The sequence below is a fragment of the Colobus angolensis genome, unplaced genomic scaffold (genome assembly GCF_000951035.1).
Source record: "Colobus angolensis palliatus isolate OR3802 unplaced genomic scaffold, Cang.pa_1.0 Scaffold5, whole genome shotgun sequence".
Lineage (NCBI taxonomy): Eukaryota > Metazoa > Chordata > Mammalia > Primates > Cercopithecidae > Colobus > Colobus angolensis.
Genome location: NW_012118487.1, coordinates 1683898 through 1701612, shown reverse-complemented (window position 1 = coordinate 1701612; position 17715 = coordinate 1683898). Strand labels below are relative to the sequence as shown.

Genomic DNA, 17715 nt, shown 5'->3' with positions numbered 1-17715 from the left:
TGAGCCACTGCACTTGGCCCAGATTAATTTTTAAGTGTATTTATTAATATACCACTTTTTTGTAAAAAAAAAAACCCTTTTGTGGCTACCCATTTTCTATTGAATCAAGTATCTTCCATTCCGTTTGCTTTGGTTGGCCTTGCAAAGCTCTTCACAGTAGAGAAGTCACCGTGGCTACCATCTATGGAATTCCGCTATGTTCCAGGGCCTCGGAAGCACTTACAGACGTTATCTCCTCTTATCCTCACAAGAACCCTGTGTGGCAGGCCCTGTCTTGTTTGGAGGTCACAGTGAGAATCCAGAGGTTTAACCAGGATTAGAACTGTGTGTCTCTATCTCTACAGCCTAACGAGAGAGCCCACGAGAGAATCTTTAAGACCACCTCCACTCACAGCTGCTTCCGGACTCCCCCACAGTCTCACCCTGACGGCTTCAGGACGTGATCACGCTCCACTCAGTGGTCTCACCTCTGCCTGCTGAGGCCAAATGCTTTCCAGTCAGTGCCCGACTCAGGCCCTTTCTAACAGCGCAGTGTGTGGTTGTCTTGCTGCTTTATGGCTGTGTGCACTCAGGAGCGTGGGGATGCCTTCCTTTCATGGTGGTGTCCTCGTCAACATCTTAGCACATGGGCCTGAACATAGGAGTGACGCCATGTGTGTTGGATTCCAATGCCTAGGTTTTCTGCCTTGCTAGGAAACAGCTTCTTCAAGGGTGGGACAAACTATAAGAAATGTTTGTATGTTTTATAGTATTGAACATGATGCGTTATACATAGCTGATAGTAACTATCAAATGAATGAATCAATAAATAGAATAAAAGAAAGGGAATCACTTAAGCTGTATGGGTTTCTTCAACTATAAAATAGAGGGGTTAGGACAGACTGCCTCTAAGATTCCTTTCAGATCTAAAATGTTATGAGTTTAAGATTCTGCTTATTCTTTGTTTTTTAATACTGCATATTCTTTGTTTTTTAATTCTGCTTATTGTAATACTTTTTTATTTTGTGTCAGTAAACAAAAAAGTAAGTGGACATTTGTATCTGTGAAATTAAACCCAAGAAGCCATCATAATGAAATCACCTTTGCAAAAACTGTAACAGTGAGAAAATGATTGCAGTGAAAGAGAACGTATCTAATCAATCCCCACCTTGCCTTTAACCTCCAAACCGCCTTTAGTCCTTCCTGGGCATGACAGCCCTTGCCAAACCTACACAGCCTTTGCAAAGCTAATAAAAGACCACAAGGTAGGAGAATGAGGGACCTGAATTCTGTTAAGGTACGGATGTGCACGATTATCAGCCATTATCCTGAAGGAAACAAGATTTGCAGCATGCTCAATTATTTCTGCAGATAGCAACACTATTGTATACTAGAACCTAAGATTGGCCTTTTGAAATGTTTCAGGTTTTTGCACTTCCGACCACCAATGGCTCCACTTGGACCCACCAACCAGCTACATGGTCTCACTCACAAGGAGACCCCCTACATGGTCTCACTCACAAGGAGACCCCCTGCCAAACTATCCTTGAAAAAACCTAGTCTCCAAATTTTGGCAGAGATTGACTTGAGCAATCTCTCCCACGTGCTGTGGCCAGTCTTGTGTCAATTAAACTATTGCAATGCCATAGTCTCAGTGAATTGGTTTTGTCTGTACAGTGGGCAAGAAGATCCCATAAGGTGGTTACAATAACCCTTTTTTTTTTTTTTGAAATGGAGTCTTGCTCTGTCTCCAGGATGGGAGTGCAGTGGTGCGATCTTGGCTCACTGCAACATCCACCTCTTGGGTTCAAGCAATTCCCCTGCCTCAGCCTCATGAGCAGCTGGGATTATAGGCACATGCCACACACCCAGCTAATTTTTTGTATTTTAGTAGAGAAGGGGTTTCACCATCTTAGCCAGGATGGTCTCGATCTCCTGACCTGTGATCCACCCGCCTCGGCCTCCCAGATTATTTTTGTATTTTATATAAAATGTTAGATTGGGTGCTAAGTTAATTTCTTCTACTCCTGCTTATACTAGACATCTTTGAGCATTTCAATTGCTTTAAGAAACTAACCTGAGTGTACAGAAGAATAAAGAGGTTAAGGAAAACATCCAGCTATGAAGGAACTTGGAAGTTGTTAATGTTCTAGAATTGCACCATGTGTCTTTAAGGGGCAAAGGAGAGAATAATTTAAAACATCCACTAGAGAGCTCTGCAACATTTCCTTTCTGCAAACATTAATCAATGGTAGTTACTCCCCAGAGCAATGTCAGCACTCCCATAGATTCGATTTTACTAATAAGGGCTTTGATTATACACCCATGTTCACAGCAACCTTATTCACAATAGCCAAAAGGTGGAAACAACTCAAGGACCCACGGACAAATGAACGGGTAAAAAAAAATGTGGTGCATACATATCATAGAACATTATTCAACCTTAAGAAGGAAGGAAATCCTGGCACATGTTACAACATGGATGAACTTTGTGGACAGTGTGCACGGTGAAGTAAGCCAGACACTGAAGGACAAATCCTGTATGATTCCAATCATAATGAAGTACCTGGAGAAGTCAAACTCATAGAGACAGAAAGTAGAATGGTGGTTGCCAGAGGCTAGGGTGAGGTGGCCAGTTATTGTTTAATGGGTACACAGTATTAGTTTTGGAAGGTGAAAAAATTTTCGAGATGGATGGCAGAGACGGTAGCCCAAGAATGTGAATACACTTAAGGCCTTATGGCTGTACACTTAAAAATGGCTAAAACAGTCAATTTTATGTTATTTACATTTTCCCACAATGAGAAAGGGGAGAAACCTTGAGCAAGTGAACAAGAAAATTATAGCCTCGAAAAAAACAAGAATAGGGAACTATATAATATATTCTTCTGTAGTTTGAACACTCCGATTACCATTGAGAGCTAGTGAAGTGACTGGTCTTGAATTTTCTAAGGATGCTAGCCATGGAGGAGCAGGAAGAAAGAGATAATCAGGTACAGAGTAGGGAAGGCACTGTGGCTGCTATGCTGTGGAAGGAGGAGGAAGAAAGAAGAGAGAGAAAGGCCTTATCATACTTAGGCAATGGATTGTCTTGTGCTGCCCTGTGTTCCAGAGCGGTATGTGGTGAGAGGGCTTGCTGTGGGATCGTAACATCTGTGAGTGTGAGCCTGGGGGAGGCAGGATGGATGGGCTGAAATACACCAGACAGTACCACTGCCACGTTGGGAAAGGCTCTAGGAGCTGCTTCCTGGACTGGAGTTCACCCACTAGCAGGGATGCAGCTTGTCAAACTTCATGATTCTCCAAGATACTGAGAGACCCGGGCCCTTTGGCACCTCACTCATGGATGTTAAATCTGGAATAGATAGTGTAGAGGTGAAGCGAATTTTCTTCCCTCCAGCTTCTGAAGGTTTGATAATTTGAGTCCATAAAACAAACTGACAATAGACAGCTTAACAGCCAGAAGAGAATGTGAATTTATTCACATGCACATGGGCACGGGAGTCCCACAAACATGAGACTCAAAGAAGGGTCAGATGGCTGAAGTTTTTAGACTAGCTTCCATTCCAGGCTATGGAAGGAACAGGGGCTAGGGGTTCCCCGGGGAAGGAGGCAACAAGGTTATGGGAGAGTGAAGGCGGGTCAGCCTGGTGAGCACATGGTGTCTTGCTATGTGGATAAAACTCTGCTGTAACCCTGGAGCTGCCCTCAGGAGGAGCAGATGGGAATGGGGTAAAAGTCTCTATCAGACCTTGAGCAGTGTCAGACTTTAGCCTCTTTTTCCCATGAGTTAACCTTTCCTAGATCCAGATGAGGAAGACAAGGGGGCCTCCGAGCCTGTCTGCGTGGTCTGTCTACCTCCCTAGAGCAGATTTTCCCTACAGATGCAAATCTGCCTCACAAAGGACAGTTTCTCAGAGCTATTCCTGTGTTCTCCAGCCCCTCTGAACACCGATCTCGAAATATGCCAAAGAAACATATTTTAGGGTAAAATATTCCGGTTTCTTTCAATAGAACGATAGAAATATGCATATTTTAAAAGAGCAAAGACAGTATGGGAACATACTGAAGGAAAAATATGAAAAAGACAAGAGCAAAAGGATCAAACGCAAAAGAAAATGCTGGCAGGAGGTGCTGGGGCAGAGTGGGGATAAGAGTCACCAGCTGCTTCACGATCCCGGGGGTGTTTGCATAACATCAAAATTAGATTTTGACTGATCTGATTTTCCAACAAATTGATCGGCTTCAGAAGTAAAAAAAAAATAAACAGAGATAGTCATTTTTACTATTAGTAATCATCAAAAGTAAAAATCGATTTGAAAATTTCTGTGTAGGTTTTCAGTTTTACAGACTTAATCTCCAGTTCCTTTTAAGAATGGTCTGAACCCAGAGCCTCTCTGCATAGCAATGAAATCACATGTTACACGGAAGACCTGACCAGCGGTGTCACAAGCACCCAGATGTCTTACCTCACAAGGCACCAAGGCCTCCCTGTAACTGCTGTACTATCAGAATCAATATCTCTCTGGGGTCTGCTTCTGAGGTTCAGCCCATCAGCTCCATTGCACCGACACAGCTCAGTTTACGCCAAAGACAGCTGCCACCTCAGTCCCCACAAAAGAACAAAACACACCATCATCCCAGGTGATGCAATCCACTCCCTCAGCAAACATCACTGTGACTTGAGAATCGCAGACGCTCAGAGAATGGAGGAGGCTTGGAGACCATCTCCTCGGAGCCCAGCCCTTTCCTGAAGCAGAGACAGGAGGGGCTTGATCACACAGGGAGCCAGGGACTGAGCCGGGATGCCCCCTGACACCCCGGCTGGCCCCATTGCCATGCTGCTATGCATGACCAAACATTCGTGTTTTAATGACCCCTTCATCTGATCACATTGCTTTGCACACTTATTTTAATTTTATACTTGAAAACATGTGATTTACTAGTTGTGTGCGTCCAAGAATCCACAACACAGAAAAGAAAGAAGAAGGAATTAGGACAATGGGCCCCCCAGGGGCCAAAATTCTCACTCTCAGCCTACATCTCTTAGGAGTGACAGGGCAAGCCCTGAAGACACTGAAGCAACAGCAGTGAACTAAGTCAGGGCCAAGTACAGTGGGCTTGCTGTGGTGTCACGGCACCTCCTGAACTCCTTACCTGTATGTTTGAGCAATTCCCTACCATACAAACCTCTACTCTATTGATTTATCCCAATACGGAATCCAAGAAGGCCAGGTAAAACTTCCCTTGTCCTCGTAACTGAGGCTCGATTTAGGTTCAGATTTCCAGTGGGAATGAATAACCCAAGGAGGTGAGGTCAGTGGAGGAAAGTGGCAGCGGCGTGAGCGTCCGTTCTGCTGCAGCGGATGCAGCGGTCATGGTGCCCGGGTGGCACCTGGTGCTGCATGGCAATGGCACCACCCCAGCCAGGATCCCGGGTGCACTGGGCCCAGTGCCCGGCTGCTTTCTTGCTCAGAGTCAGGTCTCAGTGTCTGTGATCCTAGCTAGTGCTTTCTGCTGATTGGCCCAGACAGGTCAGCTGAGAATGAAGGACTAGGGTTTTTCTCTGAGAATTTTGCCTTAACAATAAGAAACTTGAATAACAGTGACTTTGTCACACTGTAACATTAACAATTTCTTTTTCAGAGAAGTAAAATGTGGCCAAATTATATTTTTCCTGAAAGAATCTAATTTTCAAATAATTCTGGACAATCCCTCCATTGTTTTCTTTTGAAAATATTATGATTGGAAAAGTTTGGTCCCAAATTCACAGCACAGAGTCTCACTTGGATTAAAATTAGCCGGAGAGAATGATCAGTAAGGACCAGGAAAAGGGACTATATTAGAGTGATGGAGTTTGAAATCCCATTGAGTAGAAATCCCATTGACCACAATTATCCAGCTCTGCACAAGGATCAAATGCTCATAGGCCAAAAAAAGCTCTGGATTAGGTCAAATCATCTCACTTAACCAACTTGTATATAACAAATACTCCAGCGGATTCCACAGTGATTTCGTTTTGGAATTTGTCATGGGAAATAGGTAGGAAAGACAGATTGCAATGGATTCATGCATGAAGAAATGCACTTAAAGAAAAGGGGTAATTTTTTCAGCATTGATGGGTTCTGAATTAGATACAAATCCTCAGATAAAGGATTTAGACATGTTGGCCGGGTGCGGTGGTTCACACCTGTAATCCCAGCACTTTGGGAGGCCGAGGGGGGCGGATTACAAGGTCAAGAGATCGAGACCATCCTGGCCAACATGGTGAAACCCCGTCTCCAGTAAAAATACAAAAATTAGCTGGGTATGGTGGCGAGCACCTGTAGTCCCAGCTACTCGGGAAGCTGAGGCAGGAGAATCGCTTGAACCCAGGAGGTGGAGGTTGCAGTGAGCTGAGATCATACCACTGCACTCCAGTCTGGTGACAGAGCAAGACTCCTTCTTTTGCTGCCATTAGGTACATTCAACAAGTGTCAAGAATAAGCAGGATGCTGGATTAAGAGAGAACAATAATAGATAGTGACAACTGGATTAACTGCCTCCTACAAAGCAAGGATGGAAGCGCCTTTCCCAGAAAGCGCAGACTGTCCTGGGGGCTGACCTGGGCGGGGAGTGCTGGAAACACAGACTGGAGACAAGGAAACGCCAGAGGTGCAATGTGTTCATTTAATCATGGGCACTAACATCAAAAGTTAATTTGGAAAGCAAAGAAAACATTCGAGCGGATGAAAGAGCAGGCCTTTACACCTTCTCAACGGTCAGCAGCAGGAGAAGAACTCTGAGAAGGGAAGAATACCAAAGACACAGAAACATTTGAGAGATTATACTGAGCTTAACTAGAATCTTAATATGCGGATGAGGCAAAACTTTAGACAGTAGACTTTTCCTAAGTGAATTTCTTTTGGAAATACAAGCAACACTCAACTTAGAGGACAATATTTTATGCCAGAGGTAGTGAGGCCACAGATTATATAATAATTTTCTTTAAACAGCTAAGGGCCAGGCACAGTGGCTCATGCCTGTAATCCCAGCACTTTGGGAGGCCGAGGCAGGTGGATCACCTGAGGTCAGGAGTTCAAGACCAGTTTGACCAACATGGTGAAACCCCGTCTCTACTAAAAATGCAAAAATTAGCTGGGTTTGGTGGCACACGCCTGTAAGCCCAGCTACTCAGGAGACTGAGGCAGGAGAATCCCCTGAATCTGGGAGGCAGAGGTTGCAGTGAGCCAAGATTGCGCCACTGCACTCCAGCCTGGGTGACAAGAGCGAGGCTCTGTCTCGAAATAAATAAATAAATAAACAAACAAACAGCTAGTAACTGGGTTTTGACATATGGAAATTCCTTCCTTCTTGTTTCCATTCACTGCTCTTTTCTAAGCACAGAACTGCTCTGTAGTGTAACAGGATGATTGGCAAGGGGTGCTCTGTAACCCCTGAAGTGTGTGCCCCTAACAGAAAGCCATATCCCCTGCAGAGAGTTCTTAGTGGAGGATGCTCCACTGGGAAAAGCCAAGCCACTGGGTGACGCATTGCCCTCAAGTTTCCCAGCGATTCCAGTGATACCTGCCCTACATTACAAGTACTGCTTACACATGGCAGAAAAAAAAAAAAAAAAAGCACATGTCAGTGATTAGTTTGTATTACTGAGCTACTGGAAAAGCTGCCAGCATCTGCAGCAACTGCTGAGACTCAGGACACAATACCCCAAATGAAGACCTCAGAAGCAAGAGCTTCTCTCTGCCCACTTCTGCCTTCAGTGCCTCAGCCCAGTTCTCCTGAGACCAGACAGAGCACCCACAATCCCTCCTCCTCCAGGCATGTCACAGTAACCACAACTCCTTTGCCCCAGAGCCAGCCTTAAAACCTAAAAGTATCACCCTACCTTTCCCTCCACCGTTCTAGGTAAAAACTGACCACGAAGACACTCTCTGAGCCACCTTGTGTGGGTGTAGGTCACGAGACCTGATTCCAGAGAGGGCCCCGCCCCACACCAGAAGGAAGGAAAGCTGCCCAGAGAGGCCAAGAAGCATCTGGACAGACAGGCCTTGCTGGGTGTCCCCACTCAGTCTGTTCGCATTAGACCACACCCTTCCGTCCAACCATATGCACACACGGCTGCCCATACTTTGTGAAACCTAAGCATAAAAACGGACAGTTTCCCTGTATCTTTGCGTCTTCAATCTGAAGGCTTCTGTGTACACCTTAACAAAATTTGTACGTCTTTTCTCAAATGAATCTGCCTATTGTGAGTTGATTTTTCAGCGAAACTTCAGAGGGTGAAGGGAAAATTTCTCCTAGGCCCTGACACAACCATAACTACTGCAGTGTGAAACAGGCATGCTCCACAACCTACAACAGGTATAGAAAGTCATGGAACACAGATGCCTAAGGTTCAAACCAGCATGAGAGAGAGTTCAAAAAGTTTAGGAGTTAGGCTGGGTGCAGTGGCTCACGCCTATAATCTCGGCACTTTGGAAGGCCGACACGGGCAGATTACCTGAGGTCAGGAGTTCAAGACCAGCCTGGCCATCATGGTGAAACCCCGTCTCCACTAAAAATAAAAAAAATTAGCAGGATGTGGTGGCAGGTGCCTGTAATCCCAACTACTAGGGAGGCTGAGACACGAGAATCGTTTGAACCCAGGAAGCAAAGGTTGCAGCGTGCCGAGATCACACCACTGCACTCCAGCCTGGGTGACAGAGCAAGACCCCGTCTCAAACAAACAAAAAGCTCAGGAGTTGGATAGCTCCACAGCAGGGGCTAACATTCCATCTAAGCAAAGTGACTATAATACAACCACTTTTTGACATCTGAATAAACTTTGTGCCTTTAATGACTATTTTCTGATTAACATCCCATTACTGCCTGAAGGCAAAACAAAGCTGAAAGGGCGAGATTGTGTGATAGCCAAAGAAACTCTTTCACATATTAAGCCATTGAGCATTTTAAGACATATTCTAAATGGATCATTCTAGCAATTAAGCAGAGAGGAAAGGAACAGTAGGGGATATAAGAAGGGAAACCAGAAAGAAACTTTGACAGTTGATGTCAAAAATAAGAAAGGCTCAAACTAGTACCATGGCTGTAAGGAAGAAAAGAAAGGGGAAATTTTCCAAACATATATTTAGAAGTGAAATCAGCCACACTCGATTATTCACTGGATGATGAAAGACTGGATGAGGAAAATAAAAACATCAAGAATCATTCCTGGGTGTTTTTGGAGGCAGTGTTGCTTGGGGTTAGTCAGTAATGGGAGGCAAAATAAGAACAAAATAATGACTACAAAAACACAAATGGAACTAACTAGTGGCTGCATTGATTTGCCTGTCAGCCTTATTGCTTTGTCTTTACCTCTGGGAAAAAAAATTGAAGATGTAATAGGAATAAAACGCAGAGCAGTGTGGACAGGGTGTGAGTTTAGCACAAGGTAATACCCAAATCTTTAGAAAAAGCAGAGAATGTTCTTTGGATACTGTGAGCTTCACTGTAGAGGCCAAGGCGCAGTGAGATTCGATAAAGGTGCACGGAGCATAAATCTGAAAGGTGATTATGCTACCGATGACCCACACGATGCTGTGGATGACGTGTTTCATGGCAACATCCTGATCCACTTTTGCCTAGGGGAGGTTTAATGGAGCTACAGAAAACCTGTCGTGCTTTGGTTCAATGAGATATATATATATTTTTTAAGCTCACACTTTAAGCAAGGAACCTAAAATCTCTTCCATCATCACAGTACACAGAGGCAATACTAATTTTCAGAGCAGGCTGATCTGGAGCAAAGGAGATAGGAATCAGGGCAGCCTCTGACAGAGTGCTCACAGGAGAAAGAGATGGTGCCGCCTTGTACAGCCACACCCAGCATTCACAGGCAATGGCTGGAGGTAAGAAGCAACCGGTCCAGTCCAGATAAGAGCATTTGGGACACACAGTGGATAATCCAATCTGGGACAGGCAGAAGCTACTCCTTAGTCAGATGGTTAAGGTTTCTCAAAGAATTGGTGGCTGTCATCAGGACCCACTGACTTCTTTGCCATTCTCTGTATTTAAGTGTGCACAGGGATTTGGACATATTTTTTATTTTAGAGTGTAGATTCTGTCGTTCTTGAAAACCTTTTTTCATTTTGTGAAGCACTGAGTTTATTTACGTATTTTTTTTTTTTTTTAAGAGACAGGGTCTCACTCTTTCACTCAGGGTGGATTGCAGTGGCGTGATCATGGGTCCTGCAGCCTCGACCTCCTGGGCTTAAGCGATCCTCCCCCTCAGCCTCCCAAGTGGCTGGGACTCTGACAGACATACTCAGCACTGAGTTTAAACCCACCTAACAACCAGCTGCGCGACATGCCCAGGAATTCCCACAGCCAAGATTTTCTAGTGGAGTCAAGGGCTTGATATTCAGAGTTGGAAAAATAAAGAGCTCTCCTTAACAAACTATATCTGAATAAGTAGACTTGTGTTTGGGGGAGCTAAGAGTCACAGTAGAGCCCAACAAGTATTATACCTTGAAGCCTTGACACGTTCCTTACAGTCATAAGCACTCAGCAAATGGTTACCATGCTGGATGCCACAGAAGACTTACTAGAAAGGGGTAAAGTTGGAAATATGAAAATGAGTTAGACTGTGGCCATAATCTGGAGGAAAACAGGTAAGCGTTGATCTACCTGTTGAAAACAGGTAAGATAGAGGCAACGGCACTAGAAAGGAGGAGACAGCTGCACATGGTGGCACACACCTGCAGTCCCAACTACTAAGGAGGTTGAGGAAGGAAGATCTCTGAGCCCGCGAGTTTGAGGTTGCCGTGTGCTATGATCACATCTGGGAATAGCCACTTCACTCCAGCTCGGGCAATATAGTGAGAACCCATCTCTAAAAATAAAAAGAAGAAGGGGAAGAAAGGAGAAGACAGCTAAAAGAAATTTAGATTCAGACAATCGTTCATCAGTAAAAAGGCAGTGAAGTACATAGGACAAACAAGTTACTATGCTTGAGAGTAAAATATTAAATTGGCCAGATCTTAACTTGTGAGAAATAATAGGGCTATCCATCCCACACTGACACCCAGCAGTGAACCACACAACCTTTAGGTTACAACCGGACTTTCTCCAGGCAAGTGCAAGTCCCAGTTCTCTTATCAAAGAGAACTCAACTTGGATTTACATGAAGGTCAAAGGATCCAGCTCTGTAAGTCACACCTAAAAACATTCCAGGCATAAAATAATTAGGACTACTAGGCTATAGAGATGGTTATTTGCAAAGTGATAGAATCCCATTTCTCATTAATTTTGAAATAACTTACCACAAAACCAAGAACAGATGAAGACAGGTTATACATAGAGAAAAAAACTCAAAACATATAGCACAGGCCGTGACACCAAGACAAATGTGAATTACTACCCAATATTTTCCTATTTGCAAAATGTGGGATTAGATGAGTTGGAAGAAACTGCCTACAATTTACTGCAATACTTTGTGGGTATGTATGAGTGCGAGTGGGAGAGGGAGAGGGTGAGGGAGAGAGAGAGAGAGAAAGAGAGAATTATATTTCAGACCAAAAATCTGATTCAGTCATTAAAACCACAGACTGCTTTTAATCTAGAGCCCAAGGATAGTCTAAAAAGCAGTGCAATTAGCAAGTTGTCTAAAACATTGTTTATAGACAGCTATCTCTTTCTGGGTCAAGACTGACCTCATTTTGTACAAATCTAACATTTGCAATCTCAATTGCATGAAACAAGGTAGATAAACTAGATTGCATTTTCTTTTCCTAAAGAATTAGCCCCAGTATTTGGTTAGTCAGTTTTAAATTATGATACCATTTATAAAATGCAATTTATATCTATCTTTTCGAAATACGTATACTGTGTAGACTATGTTTCCAAATTTGATTTTTCTCCTTGCCTTACCCAAAATGTTGAAGAAGAATTTTTTTTTTTTTGAGATGGAGTTTCGTTCTTGTCCAGGCTGGAGTGCAATGGTGCAATCTCGGCTCAGTGCAACCTCCACCTCCTGGGTTCAAGTGATTCTCCTGCCTCAGCCTCTCGGGTAGCTGGGATTACAGCCATGTGTCACCACAGCTGGCTAATTTTTTGTATTTTTAGTAGAGATGGGGTTTCTCCATGGTGGTCAGGGTAATCTCAAACTCCCGACATCAGGTGATTTGCCTGCCTCGGCCTCCTAAAGTGCTGGGATTACAGGTGTGAGCCACCACGCCCAGTCGAAGAGGAAAATTTACAATAACTTATAAACTTATGGAGAAATATTTTTAAAATATCAAGGGGCTGTTTGGGGGTTATTATGTATTTACGCTAATCACTGAAATACTCATGTCTATAGGGATTTTAACAACTGGAATTTTTTACAATGAATTATAATATCTTTGATTAGCATACAAAGATAAATTTATATTTGCTAAATTATTCTCATTAAGGCAAATGTTGAAATAATTATCAGGGTTTCAAACAATGAATTACAAGCTCCTTAGCAGAGCAAAATATATGTGTATTTACTGGACAAATCTTAGCAAGACAAATACTGAAACTAACAAGATATTAAAGCTGAAGTTAGTCAGAAAATTCATGTAACCAAATCATTTGAAACCTGAGTTTTGTGGTTAAAAAGTAGTCTTTCTGTTAATTTAATTTCTGTTAATCTTCCGTTTTATAAAATATGAAATAGCAGCCCCTTGGTGAAAATCAAGTACAGGAATCATAAGAAAGATCTACTATAAAAAAGGCTATTAAGTAGATTATTGATAAATCAGAACTATTATATGATTAGTTTGTTCTCTTCTTTGTGAATTACATCAGGAAATAGTATTTTAAAAGCATATTAGTATACTTCTATCCATTCTTCAAAATCTGCGTTAAAAATGTTTCTTGTGATATCACTGCTGAAGAAAATATTACTTTGAAATATTATTACTTTTTTAAAGTTCAATTTCTGAGTCCTACTTTTAATACTTGAAGCTAAAACGACAATTTTAAATTTTTTATTTATATATTTTCTAGTATATTAGGATGACTAAGAATTAATTAAAATATTAGAGGCTATAGGGTCTAAAATAGTTATTAAGGACAATACGGAAAGACCATCTTTCAGAAGGCTGAGATTGGAAAGGAAGAAATTCCAGCTGTGCAGTTTGAGAGTAAATGGCCTGTGAAGTAACCGAACCAAGTTATTCAACATCTTAAAGTGAAGGTATTTTTAAATTGTGAAAAATCCTTATTATGAAATTAGAGTTTTATTACATGAATCTTTTGATCGGTTATCTTCTTGGAAAGACTAACTTCAATAATTAGTCTGGAGAGAGGGTGGGGCAAAACTTACATGGGGAATTCTATAGCCTCTGTGTGAAGAAGAGGCTAGAGATAAAAATGGTGTTTTTTTCTCAAAAAAAAAAAAAAAAAGAAAGAAAGAAAAAGAAAGGAACAACATGCATGTTCAGTCCTGATTGCTTTCTGCATCTTGCTAAAGCTGCTATAACATCTCCCGTGTTATTAATTTTGTATATTACCTCAATTCTCCTCTGCTGACAGCAATTGGTTTAGCTGCTCTGGGATTCATCCAATATTCCCAACTGTGATGTTAATTCTACGGCAAAGTAAATAAAAGCTCTGTTCTGAAGTCATAATCCCTGAGCTGGAACCTGGCTTTGCCGCTGGCATCCCTTCGCTGAAGTCACTTCACTCTCTAAGTCTAGGGTTCCTCATCTGTGAACTGAGAAAAATGAAAGCACTGGTTCCATGGGGTGCTGTGAGTATTATGATTCCATGGGGTGCTGTGAGTATCAAGTCCATGGAAGGTTCTCAGGGGTGCCTTCCCGGAGCAAAATATGCATGTAACAAATATCAGCCATCATTATTTCTACTAAAGCACTAAAAGAAACACAACCAAAAGACCTAAAACACAGCTTTCTATTTTATAGTGATTTTTTGGGGGGCATGCTATAGGAAATGATTTGATATCTGCAGATTTTAAATTCAAAATCTTTCATGGCTAATTGAGAAAAATCTTGGGCTCTTTAAGATTAATGTGAGGTTTAGAGATAATAAATGTAAAGCATGTGACATAATGCCTGACAGATACTCAGTAAGTGGTAGGAGGTGCTATTATTACCAATGTCATCACGATTCATACATTTCTTTTCTCTCCACTTTGGCTTGACATGTGGATGCATGAGGCCAGTAGGAAGAAGTCACCCACAGCTATCTGGAACAACATTGTGGGGAAGGCCAAGTTTCCGGTCAGTACATATCCTTCAAAATTCCTTTCCCCTCAAAAAGAGGGGTCCCTCTGAAACCTGCTTTTCTAGATCTCTTCCCTCCCCCTCTGACAGATATGTTTTTTGGAAAGCATCCATTGAATAATGAAATAATTGATTTCTATATATTCTCTTCAGGCTATGTGTTTGCATTTCGACTGATAATTCATTAAACCACGATAACGATGGAATGGCCCACGTGGGCAGCTGTAAGGACCCTGTGATGATCTTTCCCAGAGTCTCAGTTTGCACGATAACCTTGAAACTCACAACCCTGGCTTTGGTTATAAGGAATCATGTTCAAGGGAACTACTGAATGGAAGTTATTAAAAGTGTTAAAATCAACAGAGCATGCAGAGATCTACAGGATAATTACTGTGGCCTTCTGTCAAGATCATACTTGATTTAGAAAACTAGTGGCGCATAGATTTGGTCTTATTAGGCCTCCAAGAATACTTACACAGCAAAAATACCCATTCTTCTGGAAATTTACTCTCTTGGCAATTGCATAATTATTTTTTTTTTAAATCTAGAAATCACCATACATTCATTTAAAACTACTTTGAGATAGGAATTTTACTTACCTGAGAACTGTGGTCTCCTATTATGACTTCGATTTTCTAAATTTAACTTATGAATGTATAATCTTATTAATGAACTGAAAACATGGTTTCTGAGAGAAAAAGACTTGCCTAAATGTCTACCACCCTTACGGTATAAGGGCAGCAGGATCTCCTGTGCACAGGAAGGGCAGCAGGATCTCTGTGCACAGGAAGGAATGTCACAGGATTGGGAGTATGGATTTGTGCATTTTAGAAATGGGGACAGAGGTTGGGAGAAACATCTAAGTTCATTGAAGGTGTGTCCCCCTTACTCCAGTGCTACTGGGTGGACTTGAAAACTGGACAAAAGAATCATCTTACTGGGTGGCAGTGGCCTCTTCAGACGTTGGACTATGGAGAGACACCTGTCTCTCTGTGAGAACGGTAAAAGGCTTCCCTGTGCTTGGCCTGTATGTAATATCTCAAAGGCAGTTAGGAACAGGAAGAAAGTTCCTCTGACTTGGTGTTTCCCTGAATTGCTGATTAGATAAATAACAGTGCATGCCGCACAATGACAGAAGCAACTTAGAAGCAGCAAGGGTTATGTGAGGCAACCGCAAATCTGATTTTGGTATTGTGGAGTAGACTTGATATTTCATGAGACTAAAAAGAAGAGAAAGTACAAAAATAAGCAGTTCCCCAGGGAGTTATGGCAAAACTCAGAACATTAAATGAGACTGAACCAAGTGAGAAGTGCAACTACCTCCAAGGGTCAAAGAAATAGGCCCGGCATGGTGGCTGGCTCACAGCTGTAATTCCAGCACTTTGGGAGGCCAAGGCGGGCAGATCACCTGAGGTCGGGAGTTCGAGACCAGCCTGACCAACATGGAGAAATCCTGTCTCTATTAAAAATATAAAATTAGCCAGGTGTGGTGGCGCATGCCTATAATCCCAACTACTCAGGAACCTGAGACAGGACAATTGCTTGAAGCCGGGAGGCAGAGGTTGCAGTGAGCTGAGATCGCACCATTGCACTCAAGCCTGGGCAACAAGAGTGAAACTCCATCTCAAAAAAGAAAGAAAGAAACAGTGCCAGCCTACCAAACCATCTGGAGTAGTCAATCTCACTCCAGTGGCGCATCTTCCCCAAGGTGGGGCCAAAACACCCCAGGGAAACACAGGTTCATAAAATAATGGCTCAAATGAGCTCCTTTTCTATCTATACAAATTTAAACATATACAATACATGCAAATGTACATATTTGTGTATGTAACCATCATTTAAGGATATGTAGAAAACTACTTAAATATACTGTTGATAGTAGTGTTTTATCTTCTCAAGAGATACTAAAAGCTGTATTATTTTCATACAGAGGTTGACTAAAATGTTTTGGCTCTGAATAATGATTCTCATTTGCAAATGCTGGAATTTAGAGCAAAACAGTATTCCCTCCCTAAAACAAACATAACAGTATTCCATTTCTGAAGCATAATGATGTACCTATCAAAATGGTTAACATTTGAGTTTGAATTAGGTTTTCATTGTTTCTTCTGTCTTTTTAATAAATTTTAAAATATTTTTTTCTAGAAGCAAAGTCTTGCTGTTGCCCAGGCTGGTCTCAGACTCTTGGTCTCAGGCAATCCTCCCATCTCAGCCTCCCAAAGCATTGGGATTACACACACGAGCTACTATGCCTGGGCTCTGTCTTTTTATAGGTGTATTTATGAAACTAAGTAGTGACCCTATATGAATTTCCAGGTCAAAGAGAAATCAGGTAGTCAGGGCCCTTCAGACAAAAATAAGTGCCCTGCTGTCATGAGAATCCACACAATCTCCTCTGGTCCCAGCGAAGAGAGGGCACTCTGCCTCTTTCTCATATTCTGTGTGAGTCCCAAGTGACCGTCCAGACTATTGTAGGGCAGTGCTCATCTGGGGCAAGTCACACTGTGTGATCCACTCCTACTTTTATTCAGATGAAAACAGAGCAAAGTAATATCAAAGGCAATCCAGAAGAAAACTGGCAGAAATGATGAAAAGTGCTCACACATCTCGAGGTCAGTAAGGTGGGTAGAAAAGGGAGTAAAGCCTTGCTCTTGGCACTGGTGATAGATGTTGCGGACTCAGGGCAGGATCTTGAAGCAAATGATATGGAGGAAGTGGACGTGACATGGTGAATAGGACAAGTTCACCTTGATTTATATTGAGTTCTCATGCAGAATATATCATCGATATCAGCTACATAGATGCTGGAAACTATTCCTGGTTTTTGTTCTGTTTTTTGTTTTGTTTTTTTTTGAGACAGAGTTTTGCTCTTGTTGCCCAGGCTGGAGTGCAATGGCCCGATCTCAGCTCACTGCAATCTCCACCTCCCAGGTTCAAGCGATTCTCCTGCCTCTCAACCTCCTGAGTAGCTGGGACTACAGGCACCCGCCACCATGACCGGCTAATTTTGCATTTTTAGTAGAGATGGGGTTTCTCCATGTTGGTCAGGCTGATCTCGAACTCTCGATCTCAGGTGATCCACCCACCTCGGCCTCCCAAAGTGCTGGGATTATAGGCATGAGCCACCATGCCTGGCATGTTTATTTTTATAAGTAATGATTTGCTTTATACATCTCCAGATTTAATATGCCACTCTATACAAAACTGGGAAAATTTTATTTATTTCTCGAAGTGTTTTTAAGAAACCCTCTCTATAGACATTAGGAAGTTAATTAGAGAAATTTAAGATATTTGGGTCAAAACCAAAACATTTAAAATCATTTTTAGCAAGACTAATTTTTGGTATGAAATAAACACATATTGAAATCATATAAATTTATTATTCATAAACATAGCTTAAGAAAATACCTAACGCAGCACTCTACACTGCAGTGACCAGGAATGAATAAATGAATGGCATCTGCCCACTGTTTATATGATTCTACAC

At 42.2% G+C, this 17715-nt stretch overlaps 1 protein-coding gene across 2 annotated transcripts in view; it reads right to left on the bottom strand.

Moving 5' to 3' along the window:
* The window catches only part of SORBS2 (sorbin and SH3 domain containing 2), a 377524-nt gene that overhangs the window by 303275 nt on the left and 56534 nt on the right, over positions 1-17715 (bottom strand). Inside the window, exon 2 of one of the 2 annotated variants that reach the window (XM_011959522.1) lies at positions 4141-4222. The exons of the other annotated variant lie outside the window; for it this stretch is intronic. The gene's annotated coding sequence lies outside the window, so the exon portion shown is untranslated. The remainder of the gene's footprint in view (positions 1-4140; positions 4223-17715) is intronic. 2 annotated transcript variants of the gene reach the window in all.